This window comes from Limulus polyphemus, unplaced genomic scaffold (genome assembly GCF_000517525.1).
Source record: "Limulus polyphemus unplaced genomic scaffold, Limulus_polyphemus-2.1.2 Scaffold1503, whole genome shotgun sequence".
NCBI classification, from domain to species: Eukaryota; Metazoa; Arthropoda; class Merostomata; order Xiphosura; family Limulidae; genus Limulus; species Limulus polyphemus.
The window spans coordinates 118,882-131,382 of NW_013667113.1; the positions used below are offsets into that span (position 1 = coordinate 118,882).

Below are 12,501 nucleotides of genomic sequence, written 5' to 3' on the forward strand. Positions count from 1 at the left end.
TGCTAAAAAGTGTGACACTCAAGACACAGCTCTGAGGGACTCCAAGTCCCTGTGGAAAAGAACAGGAAAGAGTCGAACCCACATAGACTTGGAATTGCCTGTCCAGTAAAAAGTTCCAAATAAAAATGGGTAATTGGCCACATAACCCATATAAGTGGAGGTCTCTCACGATACCGTACCTCCACATAGTGTCGTAAGACTTCTCAAGGTCAAAGAACATGAAAACAAGATGTTCCCTTTTGAAGAAGGCTTCCCTGATCGACGTTTCAAGTCGATTCAGGTGGTCCATGGTAGAGCACTGTCGACGGAACTAATACTAGGTGGGTGAGAGGAGGTTGTTTGAATCAAGGAACCAAACAAGACGAGCATTAACCATCATCTCTAAGACCTTACAAAGAAGGCTAGTCAAAGCAATTGGATGATCATGAGATGGAATCTTGAGAATCTTCCCAGGTTTAGAGACAATAGCCTGGCGCCAAGCATCAGGAAAACATTCTGCTGCCAGATTCAGTGAAAAACAACCAGAAGAATAGCAAGAGAAGCAGGAGAGAGATGGTGCAGCATCTCATAGTGAGCATCATCAGGTCAGACCGATGTAGTGCCAGACTGATGAAGAGCAAGGTTGAGTTCCATCGGTGAAAAGGGGCGATTATAGTCATAGAGACGATCGGCTCGAAAGGAAAGAGGCGATCGCTCTGCTCGAGACTTGATGGCCAAGAAGGTGGGGGAAGAAACAGAAGTGCTAGATGCACGAGAAAAGCTTTCGCCGAGAGTATGGGCGATGCTCTGGACATTAGCAACTTCCTGGCCATTGGAGAGCAAGATGGAGAGGAGATTGGAAGCATATCCCCCATTGCCCTTCCGAATACTGTTCCATATGCTTTGGAACTGGTGGTAGAAGGCTGTGCATACTCTCGTAGGACCCCATGGTGGGTGAGGTCTGTAGGCATTGAATCTTTCTCTTTTTATTATGGATCCCCCAAATTTGCAGGTATCCCACTCTTTCGAACTGCATTGCTTTCCAGCAGGCCCGTGCCCATGCTCGGCAGGTTCGACATCAAAGCCAAAAGGAATCTTGGATTAAGTTGACAACTAGCATCTAATACCAAACAAGAACCCTGCAGGAACACCAGGATTTCATGAGCACTATACCCAAACACCAGCATCAGACACAATGTCCACAAAACCGTTGAGAACGCCCAATACTGGTAATCAGTTTACCTTAGCCCTACGAGGACAAGCCAAGTGACCCTTGGGAGCAACCCAAGGCCACCCGTCTACAGGAATTCAAGGCCAAAGAGGTGTGTTGCAGTGCCCAAGATACCACTCAACCACAAGGATCCTCTCCTCCCCTTCATGGGTCGCCACGCACGGCAAACACGTGGGTGGATGTTCAGATCCAAGAGAAGGTAACTGAAAATACAGAACCTTTCCTGGGAGGTCCCCTCACCACGTACACAACAGTGAGATACCAGGTGCATGGAACACTTTTGAGCTACATAACAGTGGGACACCAAGTGCATAAAGTACTGTAGAGCTAGATAACAGTGGGACACCATGTGCAAAAAGTACTTTTGAGTTTCATAACAGTGAGACAACAGGTGCATAAAACAGCGTTGAGCTGCATAACAGCGAGAAACCAGTTTCATAAAGCAGTGTTGAGCTACAAAACAGTGATACACCAGATGCACCAAGGACACAGGGGCATCACTTCAACCATTTCTCTAACTCTCGTGTCAGTTGGTTTATTGTATACTTCTTTCTGTATCTGACAAATACATATTTTTCTACTTCTAGTTACTGTTTCAGTAAGAAGTGGTCTAAAGTGTTTCTAATACAACTGATTAAATACAAATCCCTGAAAATTTAAAATGTTATTGTTGTTTTAGTTAGAGAAGGGCAATATGTTTAATAATTTTATCGACATCCTGTGTATGCAAGTATGAAAACTATAACTATTTAACGTTTTAATGACATCTATGACATTTAATTGGAACCCAAGTTATATATTTTAAAAAAAAATTACTCGAGTGTATCGAACTGGGGTTCTGAAGTTTTAAGGTTCGAAACGTGGTGCTACCAAACAAGCACCGCATTTTCAGCTGTGAGTGCGTTATAAGAGTAATAGTCAATCCAACTATTATGCCAGGAAAAATCAGCTTCATGCAGTGGATGCTGCTGACTGGTTACATTCCATTTGGTCTACTGTTCAAGCCGTAAGATTTCGTTCAGGTGAACAAACAAGTAATCAATAAAAGCATCACACGATTCTAGCTAAATGACCAAACATTAGTTGACATGAAAGCTGTGGTTGCATTGCTAAATCATTCGACAAGGTAACTGTTGAACTTAATTTAGTGCAATATCAATAAGATTTTATGAGAGAAAAATTTCACGATTAAGTAACATGAATATACCCGGAATAGGAAATAGAGTTGAGGTTAGCAAGTATAACGTCATCTGTTACCTAGATCTCCAGGTAATGCTTATACATGTAATATTTTAAAATTTTCAAACTTTTTTTTTCTTCTATAATTAATAATGGCAACATTCAACCATCTTTGACTGGATGGCTAAAAATGCACAGCAACAATATTATTTCCCTTAAACAAACGATATTGTCGAGCTATAAAAATTACATTGTTTTCTCTTGTGGATATAAATAATGTTATTGAATGACCCTTTTTAGAACGGGAAAAATAATTATAACTAAACATGAATGTTGTGGAATAGTACATGTGCAGCTGGGGGTGTATTATGTATAAAAAACTGACCTTAGCTACTGAATTTCTGTAAGTCTAAGAATAATATACAATCTTTAGTTTACAGGACATCTTAAGTGTACTATTATAATTAGTATGCTAAATCACGTTTCCTCAAATCGGTTTCCTTATTTGCCAGGTAATGTTTATTTCGTGTGGTTCAGAAATTTTGCTTAAAGCTACCCAAGGGTTACATTCTCATAGCCATCCATAGTTTGAACTGGTAGACTAGAGGCAAGGCAACTTGTAAACAGTATCCTACTCTTGGGCTACTTTTGTCTGATTGAATAGTGAGTTTGATCGTCACCCTTATTAGAGCATTCATGGCTCTAACATGTGAAGTGGGTTTTTGCGTCGCGATCCATGAATTCTCGGATAGCCCAGAATGCTAATAACTAGGTCATTCCCAACCCTTTCCAGGTAAAGAAAATAAAACATTGTCAAATAAGTGGAATTATGAACTTTCATTTGATTTCAAGTCAAAAACTTAGACAGAAATACGTTTTTCTAAAACTTCTACTCATTGTGGTTTGGCCTTTTGGTAGAGTTCGAAATTCGAGTTTGTGCGATACCACAAGATATCTTCCTCACTTTAAGCTCTAGGTGCGTTATAAGGTGACAGTCAATCCCTTAGCGTGGATGGTGAGCGGCAGGGTGCTGTTAAGTGGCTGCATTCCCTCTGATCAGTAGTTCAGAATTAATGACGACGGCAAATAGTCTTAGTATCTTTGCCAAACAAGTACAAACTACAAATAAAATTTCCATTCGTTGATTTAAGAGAATTTGTTTGTTTTTTAATTTCGAGCAAAGCTACACGAGAGCTATCTGCGCTAGCCATCCCAAATTTAGCAGTGTAAGACTAGAGGGAAGGCAGCTAGTCATCACCACCCACCGCCAACTCTTGGGATACTCTGTTACAAACGAATTGTGTGATTGTGGGATTGGCCGTCACATTATAATGCCCCCACGGCTAAAAGGGCGAGTATGTTTGGTGGGACTGGGATTCGAACGTGCGACCCGCAGATTGCGAGTCGAGCACCCTAACCATCTGGCCATGCCAGGCCCGATTTATGAGGTAGATAATTTTGTACTATTACTGTAGAACAAAATTTAAGCTCGACACAAAATAAATATATTAGAAGTGAAATGATTGAGGACTGTTTGTTCGTTGTTAAGACAAAGCTACACAATGGACTATATGTGCTCTGCTCACCACGGCTATCGAAACCCGATTTTTAGCTTTGTAAGTCTTTAGTCCTATCCCTGAACCACCAGGTAACAATAATTCAAGAACTGAAATGAAACTTTAACGTAAGTTAAATGTCTAGAAAAGAAGTGGACTGACCGAGCAATATATCAGTATTAAACTACAGGTATTTAGAAAAATTGTCACATTTTCTACATTGAACTTTACCAACTTATTACATTTCAAAAGTAATTGTTCAACACATATCCAAGTCAACTGAATGTGATAGAATGTGGATGAAATTCTCCAATATTATCAAATATGAACTTAGTCAATAAGATATAAATGAAAAACGTTTGGATATTTCGACATAAACTCAGATGTCCATTTCTATGTACCAGTTTCGGCAAACATTACTTTAACGGCGTATAAGAAAGAAATTCAGCTTCAAAGACGTATTTTTAACCTAGAAGGAAGATATAATATATGAAAATTCAAGATTACAAAGAGAAGAAGCTGTTAGAACGACAGTGCTTTACAATTGTCTTCAAACACCACTTAAAGTATACGACAAGAAACAGTCTGATTTACTGACAAAAACTGGGTGAAATATTTTTAGGAGTCTATTATAATATTGCAACAAGCACTGCGTGACGTTTCTAGGAATCTACCATAATGTTCAGAAAATAGCTGGCTGCACTTCTTAATAGTCAACAATAATATTGTTACAACCGTTGGATTATGCTTTTTTTTTAGAAGCCTGCCATATTTTCCCCACACTTTGACTGACCTTCTTAGGCTTACACTGTAATGTTGTGACAACTGTAGCTGACATTTTTAGAAGGCTGCCGTATTCCTGAAATATCTGCTGATGCTCGCATGATTATGCATTACTCTGATATGAATAACTCTAATTGAACAAAAATTAATGTCTAATAGTATTTTCATTTGTCAAATGATTTTTACGAAAACAATTACCTTTCTTTTCAGCAAACAACAGAAAAATAGACATTATTTTTATATGAATAGATAAAATGCACCAATACTGCCATTTCTACTTATGATAAAGGGTGATACAATGCGTTGCACCTCATTTGAAAACGTATATTCACACTGATAAAAAGGTGAATCTTTTCAATCTATCACATACTTGAAGAGCCGTTGAAGCTCAGTTTCAGTTTTTTATATCAAGAAAGTAATACAGCTGGAGAGTATAATATAACGTCCTGTGAATTTGACTTTTGAAAATTGTTAGCGGTCACAAAACAAGAATTTGATTAAATGACACGTTCTCACGTGCATATTGCAATTGAATAGCATCTTGCTTCATAATAATTAGGTTGATAATTGATCAGGAAAGTGCTATCACGCTAATTTCACTAAGAAGATCCAACAATTAGATACAGTATCAAAATACCTCCTAGGTCTTGCCTTAAGAGCGTGGATTAATTAAGTGAAGTGAAGATAGCAGTACTTTAGTTCTTACAATTATACCGTACTAATTTTATTCAACCTGGACTTGAACACATACGTTTACACATCTAAAGTAGATATGTAAACTTATCGACAGATGCGACTACCTGTTACATATTAGTTTATTGATTATGAAAGCTGAGTATAAAAATGTTAGCCTAAAGGTGGAACCATTCGCGTTTAAAACAACAAGACTGAAATTTCCAAAGCTATAAAACAGACTGTTAGCTGTCCTTTTAATAACATCTATATTTACTGATCGTCCGCATTCTGAACATTTATTCCAGAGTTATGAAATTTCTGTCTCTATTTTGCTCACTAATATAGTTATAAAACTTTTATTGAATGTCCATCTCTATTCTGACAGATCGTCACGAGGGTTACAAACCTTCCATTGATCATCAGGCTCTAGTATGTCTTCACAAGAAAAATATTCATATTAACTCTCTTTATTTTGATCGCTCACTACCAGGATAACATTTCTGTTGAGTGAATGTCTCTATTCCAACCGTTCTTTATAAGGATAAAATTTCTGTTGACTGAATGTCTCTATTCCAACCGTTCTTTATAAGGATAAAATTTCTGTTGACTGAATATCTCTATTTCAACCGTTCTTTATAAGGATAAAATTTCTGTTGACTGAATGTCTCTATTCCAACCGTTCTTTATAAGGATAAAATTTCTGTTGACTGAATGTCTCTATTCCAACCGTTCTTTATAAGGATAAAATTTCTGTTGACTGAATATCTCTATTTCAACCGTTCTTTATAAGGATAAAATTTCTATTGACTGAATGTCTCTATTTTGATTGTTATCTACAAGAGTAAGTTTTCTATTGGCTGACTGACTCTATTCTGAACGTTCACAACCACGGTAAAATTTCTATTGAGTGAATGTCTCTATTCTAACCGTTCACTACCAGAGTACAATTTCTGTTAGTGGTATCCTGATTGTTCACTACTAGTGTAAAATTTCTCTTAGCTGTATCCCGATTGTTCACTACCAAAATAATATTTCTATTGACGGAATAGCTCTATTCCAGTCGTTCACTACAGGGGTTAAATTTCTTTTGGCTGACTGTCTCTACTCCGATCATTAAATTTAATTTATTCAAAAAAAAAAAATAAGCACAACACTCTCAATATACAAATAGAGAATAAAGGTATAAAGGTATACAATCTCTTAAAAAAGGAAGATTCACAAAGTTATTCGAGCGTGTATCACAGATAAATATATTATTAAATAATAAATAAATTAATTAATATTTCCTTCTTTACGTATTATGCAATTTTAACCTTTTTTAAAGATGTTATAGCATTTAATAAATATTTTTCAACTCATACATTATATATATATAGTTACTTATTTTAAGTATAGATTATAAATATACTTTCTGATTCCTCTATATGAGTTATATATACTTCTAATATTGACTTAATATGTATATTTTATTACTAAAATTGTAATAATATTTCATTTAGAATATTATTGTAAAAGTTTGGTGCTTGATACAAATAAAATTTTTTAAAGATTTTTTTGTTCGCTTTAGAAAGTTTTAAATTCCCTTGTTCTTCAGCTCCTCTTTGATATGTTGATTTTATATTTTGCCAACTTTGAATATATTTACTGAATCTGTTTAATGGTTTGTAAATATGTATCTTACGCAGCGGTAATATATTTACATTTTGAAAGTGTAACTTAAAAATACCATACTGTGATAATGATAATAATACATCTGATAATAGTTTTGTAACTGTATTAAAACTCTTAAATTTGTTAGATAGGTACCTCTCCAGCATATTGATACCATACCGTAGAATTGAATCAAACCAAGCAGAATAGATATTTCTCATTTAATTTTCAGATAAATAATGTTTCAAATAGTAAATACTTATTACTGATATCTTTATTTTTTTTCTGTTCATTCAATGTCTTCTTTCCAACTTAATCTTTAGTCAAATATTGCTCGAAGATACCTAATACTTTGTGATTTTTGTAGAATCGAATTACTATTTATATTACCCTTGATAGACAAATATTTACATTCTCAGACTTGTTATTATAGAGTAATACTGCGTTGTCTGCAAAATCTATCATTTCTCTATTAAACCTAATTTCACAGAAATCATTTAAATATAATAAAGATAGTAATGGACCAAAAGATGATTCTTAGAGTACTCCAGCAGGTAAGTTGATTTCATCGCTCATAACATTATTTATTTTAACCACGTGTTTTCTTTTTAATGTATATGATTTATACCAACTTAAAACAGTACTTCTTATTTCAATTTCATGAAGTTTATTGAGCAAAAGTTCTTGGAAGATCGTGTTAGAAGCCTTTAATATATCTAGAAAAAGAGCACAAGTTACCGTAGCATCATTAATCAATTGATTTAATATATTAATCACTGTAATTAGTGCATCTTCTCTGTCCATATTTTTACGATACTCAAACCGACGATTAAAAAAAATCCTGAATCTAAAAATTTATAATCTATAACTAAACTAAGCCATTATAGATTCGTAATATATTTTTTATATTTTTCTACATAATATTTCTTTGTTGTCACCCATGGTGTTAGCGTTTTTTTTAACGTTTATTTTTATATATTCCTAAATGTTGTAGTTGAATTTATAAACTAGCTAGAAAACCCGTCGCTTGAACGGAAGTTATGTAAATTCATGATTAATGAAATGTTATCTTAGGACATGAAAAGTTGCTTCCCATATATACAATTGTAAAAAACGCAAAGACGCTTATAAAAACTGCAAAACACAAAATGTGAAACCGCAACTTTACATGTATTTTCGCATGGATCCAACAAACCATCATGCCAAATTTGGTAAAGATCCACCAACAGGAGGCGAAATAGTGGTAAAAAACGCAAAAACATCCATAAAAACAGCAAAACATAAAATATAAAACTGGAAGTTTCTATGTATCTCCTCATGGACACAATGAACCTCCAAACCAACTTTGGTGAAGGTCCATCCAAAAGAGGTGAGGTAATTGTAAAAAACGCAAACGCTCACAAGAACCACTAAATACAAAATTCAAAAGTGAAAATGTGTATGTATCTTCCCATGGGCTCAATTAACCACCATACCAAATTTGGTAAATATCCATCTACAGGGGAAAAAGTAGTGGTAAAAACGTAAACATGCCTATAACAACCGCAAAACTGAAACTTTGTATGTATCTCCCCATGAACCCAACAAACCTTCATGCAAATTTGGTGGACATCCATCAAGAGGGAGAAAAATAATGGTAAAAAAACGCCCATAAAAACCGCCAAACTTAAATTTGTATCTATCTCCCCATGGACCGAAGAAACATACGAACCAAATTTGGTGAAGATCCATCTAGAGTGGGCGAAGTAGTGTTAAAAACGCAAAATGCAAAACTGAAACTTTTGTATGTATCTCCCCATGGATCCAATGAACCTCCAGACCAATTTTGGTGAAGATCCAGCCACAACCTGCAAAGTAGTTACATGGACATACAACAGACAATACTATTATATTTATATAGATTTATAATACAATCTTTATATACGTCTCGTATATTTAAGTTTTCATAGAAACTACTGAAATAATTTAGTTTTATTATTGTATTGATCTGTTTTTGTAACTTATTTTCAATGCCTAATTATTATGTAAATTATTATAATTACTTTTATACATAATTTTGTTTTATAAATTAATTCTAGTTCAGTACCAGGTTAAAAGTTTTATTGAGTGACTGTCTCTATTCTGACAGTTCACTACCAGCGTAAATGTTTTTGATCATTTGTCTCTTTGTATTTTTTCTGATCGTTCACCCCTAGAGTAAAATTTCTATGGACTCACTGTCTCTGTTCTGGCCATTCATCATCAGAGTGAAATTTCTATTTACTAATTAAAATTGGAAAAGAAAATTTGGTTTCTAGCGTTGTAAGTCCCCAGGCATATCACTGTGCCACTGGGGAGCAAATTCACTAAAACTGAGTGATAATTTATATTTTTCTTATCAAACAACTTTATTTATGGAGCCCTCTTTCAGTAAACTATAGATACCAACGATATTCTGGATGGGAAAAAACTTTATACAACTCAACAGGAAACAAGCCAAGGGTATTAGACCTGTTCACCTGAAATCCTGAACTCGCAGTGATACACTGATTTAAATAATTTCACTTCAAGAACGCAAACCAGGTAGAACCCGTCTGTTTGTGGGGGGTGGGGGCATAAGAATCGAAATAAATGAAACCCATGAACGCACCATAGGTTCTTTAGGACTGAATATATCTTTACTAACTACAAATGCAAAAATACTTATTAGGGAACACAGCATATAAATATATATGAACAAAAGAATATGGTCAATACAAAATGTAAATAACTTTCTTCATCCTAGACATATATACTCCAACACCTAAGTATTTAATACCTATCATTTTATTCAACTTCACCAAGGTGTATCACGTTGTGGTAGTTGTCTATATATAGAACCGACAGTTATCATAGTCGGTATACGATAGAAATAGATTTCATTATCCTTATCTTACATACTCAAGGATTTACCACACCACAGAAGTTTAAAACTATATCTGTTACCTCTGAGTTCCTTCATGTTCCATGTTTTAAATTATCCTTTTGTTTTTAAGACCAGATTACCTTTAGTTTGTTCCCTTCATACGTCACCCCCTCCATTTCAAGTCTGACCATTGTGCAGACTTTCTTTAACAAGGTCCCCCTAAAACATTGTGATGAGTTTAGCCGGTTAGAAATAGACCAGATACGCTAATGGTCATATATTCACACAGGCTATGATATTTTTCTTAGGGTATTTACTTGGAACTTGCCACTTACTAAATAAGACATAAGTTTGTATGTGTTTCTGTATTTTTTGTTTGTTTGTAGTTAAGTACAAAGCTACACAATGTTATGCTGTGCCAACCACAGGTATCGACATATCCGGTTTCTATCGTTATAAGCCCGCAGAAATTTATAGTAATTTACATTATTAAATGTTAATAATACAATATATACTTTTAGTTATTTATAGTATTAACTAATTTGACAAAGAACATTTAATTTTTTGAATAGTAATAATTACATTGGATAAATGTGATAAGTATAAACATTTTGCTTTGTTGCTTGGCGAAGCAAATCCAACCTCATCAGGTGTTCTTGGGTTAATGGCCAAAAACACCGCTAGAAGCGAGGGTACACAACTGATGACCTAGGGCTGAGTGATCATGGAAGCTTTTTTGTAATTTTCTGAATATTCATAACTAAGAATATATATTATTAATTGCCATCATTATTGTACAATTCTAAGCAGCTCTTTTGGTAGAAGTTATTATATAACTGATAAATGTACAATACCATCATTTGTAGCAATGTTGTAGTTTTTTATCAAAAGTTAGAGTATGATAGCAGCAACGTAGGGTTTCCCGAAGTTTCAGTATTACTTAACAAAATCTACATCCACTCCATCGGGATATCAACCAACAAAAAGTCAGGGTATGGTAGTAGCAATATAAGGCTTCATGAGGTTTCAATGTCATGTAAAGAGATCTACATCTACTCCATCGGGATATCAACCAACAAAAAGTCAGGGTATGGTAGTAGCAATATGAGGCTTCACGAGGTTTCAATGTCATGTAAGAAGATCTACATCCACTCCTTCAGGTTATCTACGGACAGAAAATCAGGACGATAAACATAGTTTTCTGGGTGCAAACGATCTTGACAAATACTTCTTTTGTGTCAGAATAGATTTGAGATTATAGAATAACGAAGGAGCCACGTTCTTTGCAGCTAAGTGTACAAAACCCACATTTTATAGTTTGAAAATACGAATGAGCTGTGTTGATAGTAGTCACGTGGTTTAAGAACATCCCACCACCCCTGATTATATGTAGACCGGACCTTGATTCAAAGAAGCAAAACTGGCGTTCGATCTGCAGACATTACTTTCCAAGCGAGTTTGTCTTGCCAACGCAGTCAGTGTTTCTTTGATCCAGAGATTCATCATTGACTTATAGCCTGCGCTCGATTCTCTACTGGTGGATTGTAAACTGCGACTGTAAGTGAAATAGTTCGTTTTGAAACTTTAATACATTTCTTATAAACAATATATATAAAAGTTGAGTTTATTATTTATTCTAGAAAAATATATGCTATTTTGTCGTCTAATTTACCCTGTCATTTAATGTTCTACGTAATTTTACAGATAGTTAACAATATCTAAACAAGTATAAGGAAAAAAAATCCATAAATAAAAAAACTATGTAGGGCTGTTTACTGAACTTGAAAAAAGGAACCAAGCAAGATAGGGATGAAAGAGGACATATCACTTGATCGGCTAGCGATCACATAGCACACTAAGTTGTCTCGACTTTACATGAAGAATAAAATCCCTACTTTATCTATCGAAAACTTGGTGTTTGAATATAATCTCAGCTTTCATCACTATACATTTTTTTAATTAACTTTACAATACTACTTTTATGACTATTTTAGAACAGAGTAACATTTTACGATTGGAAATTCTGTTTCTATTTCTTTTATCATTGAGGAAGCCAGTATTGTAGGAGTTTTATTCACCATGTAAAGTCTAGACAGCTTAATCTGCTATATGATCATTAGTCGATTAAGTGATATGTCCACTTTCATCCCTGTCTTGTTTGGTTCTTTTTTTAAAGTTCAGTAGCCAGCCCTACAAAGTTTTTTTTTAGTTAGAGATAATTTTTTCTTATATTTCTATGTTTGCTTTTTTATAAGATGGTGTACGTGGGTTACTAGGTTTTAGAATGTATTCTAAAGCCTTATAAATATTGCATATAATAGTATTAAAAGAAGTAGTCCAAGATCGTGAAGACTGTTTCGCTATATCAAATTATGATAAAATTGTAGTTACTGCTAGAACTAAGTCGAAACTAGACCTGTTGAAGAAATATGATGAACGAAAATAAGAAATCTCGGTTTTGGCTATTCGTCGGTTTTCGACTTTGGGACGCTCTGAATAGCTGAAAAGCGGTATGTACAACGGAGATAGAGCGACTATGCCAGGTAGCTCTTCATATCGAGCTT

General features: G+C 34.7%; 2 protein-coding genes across 3 annotated transcripts in view; one reads left to right on the forward strand and one right to left on the reverse strand.

The window, feature by feature from the left end:
- The window catches only part of LOC106463853 (neuroglobin-like), a 165,595-nt gene that overhangs the window by 84,258 nt on the left and 68,836 nt on the right, over nt 1-12,501 (reverse strand). The window lies entirely within an intron of this gene.
- Nucleotides 11,372-12,501, forward strand: part of LOC106463854 (neuroglobin-like) — a 95,590-nt gene continuing 94,460 nt past the window's right edge. Inside the window, exon 1 of one of the 2 annotated variants that reach the window (XM_013923933.2) lies at nt 11,372-11,494. The gene's annotated coding sequence lies outside the window, so the exon portion shown is untranslated. The remainder of the gene's footprint in view (nt 11,495-12,501) is intronic. The other variant, XM_013923934.2, reaches the window with a different exon arrangement.